We start from the raw sequence: 6,400 nt of genomic DNA on the forward strand, positions 1-6,400 counted from the left end.
AACCCATTGTTTTTTAACAGAAAAACAAGAACCTTCTAAAAAAAAATGTCATTGCATAACGAAAAGGGTGACATAGAAGAAAAGTTTACCAATCTATTGCTGCCAGCTGTTATTTTAGTCAATAAATAAGATTACAATACGACTTTAAATTTCAAAAACCACCACCATTGAAAAGGTCACCTCCGCTGTCAAAGTGGTGGGGGGATATTTTGTTTATACGATTATTATTTTTTTGCCACGTGGAAGAATACATTGGTTGTTTTTTAAGAAATAGAACACAGGAAATAGGTATAAGGCTTTGACAGACACTCAATAAAGGTTATTAAATAAATAATAAGAGTATCACTTATATATTACAATAATTATGCATAAACGTAAACATCAGACCTCCAAAATATGTAGAGTTGAGTCGTATTAAAATACTCTCCTTAAGGTATTTGAATGCCCTGTATTTGTATGTAATCGAGTTGACCACATGTCTTCACCTCCAGGATAAATCAACTCTCCTATCATTTAAGGTGCACCTCAATATTTGTATTGTGTACGAAATGTAGAAAATAGTGTTTTTTAGCGAAACATATGTTGTTTGTCTGCAGAACACTAAGTAAAAACGTTGACAAAGAGCATTTTCACCCAACAGAGAGTATTCCAAAACGTTAACAGAGAGCAATCTCGTTTTGGATTTATTTTATTATAGATGAGAAGGTGTATGTACACGTACATGTATATGTTTATATGTATACAGGTGCATGTCTAATGCCAATGGATGTATGAATCTAATGTACAAGTACGAATGGGTAAATGTTTTATTTCATGTATACACATGGGTCAATGTATGGGTCATTTCATGTATTATGAATTTGAAATTAAAAAATTCAAATTCGAATTTTGTGTAAAAAGATACATCTCTTAACACCCACATCCATACTCGACCTTGACCCCGACCACAGTTAGACCCGATGCTTGCACTATTCAAAAGCACCCCAGGAACCCCCCCCACACACATGGCAAGGGAGAGTTCCTCTCAAAAGACCTTGCACCCTTAAGAAACTATCGGTCTTATATGCCCTTCACTCATCCATAACCAATGTGGGACTAAGCTTTGTAAAAAATTACTTTAGCACATTTTCAACTTGGCTTTACTTATGTACAAACAATTTTTAAAAAACAAAAAGAGAGGAAAGTGTTTTGACATTATTTGAAACTTTAATACTAAAGTAATATCTTATGCTTTATAATATAAAATTTAAGTCCTTAAATTCAATGACACACACGTCATGGGTGGATTACATGGTATATATGTGAGTTGCGCTAAGGATCAAGATTTTTGTATAACCTATACTTCTAATTAATCACATAACTGCAATAACTAAACACGTGAAAGGGTAATTGGGAGGGACAGAGGGCAAACCCCTTTTATCCCTTCCCTTATCATGTAATTATGTGAGTAATAGGTAAATGATAAATGGATCGTCTTTGCAAATCCTATGAGAGAAGTAAGAATTTGTTATATATGCAGTTCTATATATATTTGAAAATATCAAAGACTGCTTAAATGATGAAACAATGAATTGATGTAATTGTAAATAAAATGGGAAAAAAAAAAACCTAAAAAGTAGTGTAGTTTCTATACTTATACATAAATTGAGGACAAAATGATGTCCGTCCTTCCAAAGGGTAAAAATCTCACCTTCTTTGATGCTTCTACATGTGATATCATTGGATTTCCGTGTTGGTCCAATGGTCAATCTGCCTTTTAAAGGACTCTCTCAAAAATAAATTTATAAATTTAGATAAAATATATATTTAAATAGGGAACTACGAGGGGGAGGGTGGACGGAGCTCCCTAGAGATCATGCTTCAACATCTCAACTAAGGCTATACGTCATGTGGAAGATCTAGTGGGGCCCAAATCTTAAGTGGTAGTTAAGAGTTAAGGCTCGAGATTCACATATTTCTTTATTTGTCAATTTTGAATTCAAAACCAAATATTCTATGTGTAGTAGTTGGGAAAAAAATGTTTTTAACTTTTAAAATACAAATGAAAACATATAACACAGACATATATATATATATATATATCATATTATCATATTATCATATTATTATATAAGTATATGTACTTATGTATCGTGGTTAATATTTCTCTATATTATTATATATTTATTTTTGACTTAAATACCATCTATTCATGATTGTTTTTTATTTTTCTTAATTTTATTGGCACCCTTATCGTTTTGTTATTAAGTATTCTCTCAAACCAAATCCCTCCAAAATCTGATGACATAATCATAATATTTTTAATTATTCTCTCAAACTAAATCCCTCCAAAATCTGATGTCGACACAATCATACTCTTTTATTTTCGGAAAGTGATCGCTTTCAACCGTGTTCTACTTCCTCCTCTCCTTCAACTCTTGAGACATCGTCTTCTTCTTCAGATTGAAATCGTATGTAATTCTAATTTTATATAATTTCATGAAATAGCACTTTCAGGGGTGATACGTGTATTAATACCAATATAATGGTCCAGGTCTGGTACAACTAATAAACTTTAAATTAGTGAAGAAACATTTAAATCATATATAGATCAATACACGTGTCACCTTTTGAAAGTGATATTTGACGAAATTGTACGAAATCGGAATTGCAGACTCCTCAATTGATTTTTGAAAATTCAAATATCTGCGATCCTCTCCCTTCCTTGCATATCCGCCCCCCTTCATTCCCTGCACAACTCTCACCCATCCAACCCCCTTCTCTGAACCCCTTCCGTGAATCCCCTTTTTTGCAGTGTTTTAAATTCTCTTCGATGTGTAAGTCTTGGGAATCCTCACTGATTCCTGAGTTCTAAGATTTGAAAACTCTCCATGCATTGTCTGAGATAGAAGAAGCGGTGGTGTCTCAATACTGAGGCAACAATTCGTCTTTCCCTATTTCTCCTCCGACCACAGCCGAGCAGGAGTCTACTGTTTTAATCGTAGGTGCGTCCGGCTCCATTGTAAGAGGATATTTATAGCCGCAAGGAGGTATTTCACTCTTCTGTCTCCTTCTATGATTTCTCGCCCTATAATGATCTATTCGAAAGGTTTTGTGATGTTTTTCCTGTTGAATGCATAGTTTGTTGTTGGGATTTATTAAAAATGTGATATCGGTTTTTGCATAGTTTTCTCTCCCGCTCTCACAAAGAAGCCCTAATTTTCTCCTCCGACCACAGCCGAGCAAGAGTCTTCACTGCATCAGTCCTAGGTGCGTCTAACTCTACTGCAAAATCTCTTTGTAGTCACTGAGGAAGCCACCGGTATTTCACTGTTCCCGTCCTTTCTCTCTGATTTCTTGCCTTGCTATGATATATTCGAATGACTTTGTGATGCTTTTCCTGTTGAACATAGTTCGCCCATCTTTGCTGATTTTGTAGCTTGCGGCATTAACTACTGGATCAAAGATTAAAATGTGGTACTATAGTGATTTCATGGTATCTTACTAAATTTAGTATTTTTCTCACATCTTTTTCCTTTTTCTTTTTCTTTTTGCAAATCAGGTCGTGACGGTGGAGAACTGCTGGACATAAATTTATACAGATGTGAGGACTTGCATATTTATCTTCATGACAACTTTTTTTTTTTTTTTTTTTTGGAAAGAGGTAGTTCTGTATCCGTTTTTTGGTTAAAAGAATTTTTTTATGTGTGTAATATGCCAGTCTTTTGTTCCAGAGGTGGAAGATGCACAGAGGAAGACACAAATTCTTTTTGTCCAAACATACTTTGTTATCTCATTCGAAAACCTGTGGAACAAGAGAATATAGGTGTGACTGTGGAACCCTTTTCTCCAGGTAATATTTTTTTTGGGGTTTTGTCATTAATTAAATATATTTTCTTTTGGGTCTCTGACTCTGTTTGTTTGTCTTCTGGTTTTTGGTTCTTCATCTCTTTGGACTCTAATGTCCTCTCATGGTATAAATTGGAATCTCATGTCCTTAGGAGGGTCTTCGTTTTGGTTCAGATGACTTAGTTTTGAGTTTTTTCTTACACAAGAGTAGTAAGGTTTGCAATGAATGAACCTGAAACTTAAATGCATTGAAAAGTTTCATGGAAGTGGACACCATTAGATACAAGTGTCTGTCATTAGCAAGAGAAACTAGAGAAAATGTATTAACCCAAGATAAAAAAACAAAGAAGAAAACATTTCTGATCAACCTAACCCTAATGTCCTTCCGGTTTTTTTTTTAATTTACATATTTTAGCCTATTTTATTCTTATTAAATTCTATCCTGTTGATCTATAATTTCATACTCCATTGCTAATCTTTATTCCATATTATTATTAATTCAGTTTTGTTTCTGTTAAATTGTTCCTGGAAGCCCACCTTTGCAAATCCTATTCTCTTAAAACCTCTATTATAGGGGTTTTGCATTGTCTAGTTTACATTAGAGGAGCCTTGGAGGTTTGCTCTTCTGATCAGGCTAATCAGTTCTGTGAGATGGGGCTCCTTTATTGCGCAAGAGGAGCCTACTTTCAATCCGACAAAAGCCAACTTTCAATCTAACTGGATAAAATAAAAGATTAAACATGTCACTGCTTTTTTATTTAACTAATCTTTTATAGAGAATTAAATAGCATAGATTAAACTGCGCAAGGTTTGCTCTTCTGATCAGGCCAACCAATATTACACTCGCACTTGGATGCATGCATGGTTGGCTCCATATACAAGGCACAACCACAGACAAGTCTCAGAACAAGATACACAAAAAACCTTCTGTGGTTCTGTGGAATGGCTAGAGTCTTCTTAATGCATCTAATAAAAAGGAGGGGGGGGGGGGGAAGAGTGGAGGAGGAAAAAAGTGAAAAACAAAAAAAAAAAACTCTTTTATATGCAATTGCTACTGTTCCTTGTGCTTAGATTTTCCCCTTGGAATATGCAGGGAAGTTTCTGCATTCACTCGGACAAATTGTCCTATCCGAGTGTGGATCAGTTCATTCTCTTCAGAGGTACGTGTTACATGTGTGCCATTAAGAAGATTTTTTGCTCGGGATCATCTTTTTCTCAGAGCAGCTTAACTTTAAATGCCCCATTGTTGTGCTTTAGATGACTTGGTTGATGTTATTGTCCCTTTCATGGGTGAATCTATCACGGATGGCACATTGGCAAAGTTTTTGAAGAGTATGTTGTGTTATTCTTTGTCTCTATTTATGGTTTGAGTTTGTGAACATGCAAAATACATAGTTTTTCACTAATTTTTTTTTTTTTTAGGAACCTATGTTGGGTGCAGAACCTGGTGATACTGTACAAATTGATGATCCAATCGCTCAAGTTGAAACTGATAAGGTACTTGTTGTGAATCTTTATATATATATAGATCAAATATTTATCGTGGCTGTCATGGGGTCTGAATGCTTACTCTCAAGTTGTGTATTCTCAATTAGGTTGACCATTGATGTTGCCAGTCCTGAAGCGGTAGTTATTCAGAAGGTATAATATCATCGAACTGCATGTTTATTGCAAGTTAATTAACATTTCCCTGCTTCCTTTTGGAGTGCAGACAAGATTCTGAGTGTGGTGTTGTTCGTGTCTATTGAATGGTTGGTAGTTTGTAGCCAATGAAGGAAACACTGTGGAACCAGGAACCAAAATTCCAGTCATTTCAAAGAATGGTGAAGGTATTACACAGGCTGCTCCATCTGAGGAGGAGAAACAGAAAAAGAGGCTCCTCAGCCATCTCATCCTGCAGAAAAGGATAGTACTGATAAGCAAAAGCCGAAAGCAGAATTTGCTTCTGTGAAGGATGAACCTAAAGCACCATCCCCACCACCAACCAAGGCCTCAGCTACAGAACCTTAGCTTCCTCCCAAGGAAAGGGAAAGACGAGTGAGTCTCATGTCTTATTTACCCAAATATATTCATTGCTAAGTTTCATATTGAACTTTATGACCTATGATTATGAGGATTCTATGATAAAGAAATAGTTTCTGCTGCCTCCATAATAGTTTTGGAACTTCATCATGATTGGAGGTTCCTATGACAAGCGAAGGAGTATATTCCAGATCTCTATCTACTGACATACAACATATGCAGCTTTTGGAATCTCTATACGCTGCTGAAGGCTCTGAAGTATTGGATCGTCTGAGCAGCAAACAATTGTTTTTTAAGAACATAGACTATGCAATTGACATCTTTCTGATATATGTTCTGACACTGTTAATCTTCCCTGGGTTTTTGTCTAAAGATACTGGGTCTCATAGTCTGGGTTATGGTAAGCCCTCCCTTACTTACAGACAATGAAATAAACAGGTTCAGAAACTTTTTGTACTTGGGATTAGTCCACTGGTTGTTTATTTATTTAGCTCACTGTTTTTTCAACAATTCAATACTGGGAATTACATTTACTCAGAAACTCCCAAAA

At 35.4% G+C, this 6,400-nt stretch overlaps 1 long non-coding RNA gene across 14 annotated transcripts; it reads left to right on the forward strand.

Annotated features, from left to right (window-relative positions):
• The first annotated feature begins 2,660 nt into the window (after nt 1–2,660).
• On the forward strand, nt 2,661–6,400 carry LOC122078487. 14 transcript variants are annotated; one of them, XR_006140086.1, is made up of 9 exons: nt 2,661–3,029; nt 3,167–3,583; nt 3,714–3,832; nt 4,922–4,988; nt 5,086–5,160; nt 5,251–5,325; nt 5,424–5,469; nt 5,588–5,865; nt 5,985–6,400. It is a non-coding gene; the product is annotated as an uncharacterized LOC122078487 (long non-coding RNA). The 14 variants fall into 14 exon arrangements; XR_006140084.1 differs by having other exon boundaries at nt 3,167–3,301; nt 3,542–3,583; nt 3,701–3,832; nt 5,588–6,400; XR_006140081.1 differs by having other exon boundaries at nt 3,167–3,301; nt 3,542–3,583; nt 5,588–6,400.

This window comes from Macadamia integrifolia, chromosome 5 (genome assembly GCF_013358625.1).
Source record: "Macadamia integrifolia cultivar HAES 741 chromosome 5, SCU_Mint_v3, whole genome shotgun sequence".
NCBI lineage: Eukaryota > Viridiplantae > Streptophyta > Magnoliopsida > Proteales > Proteaceae > Macadamia > Macadamia integrifolia.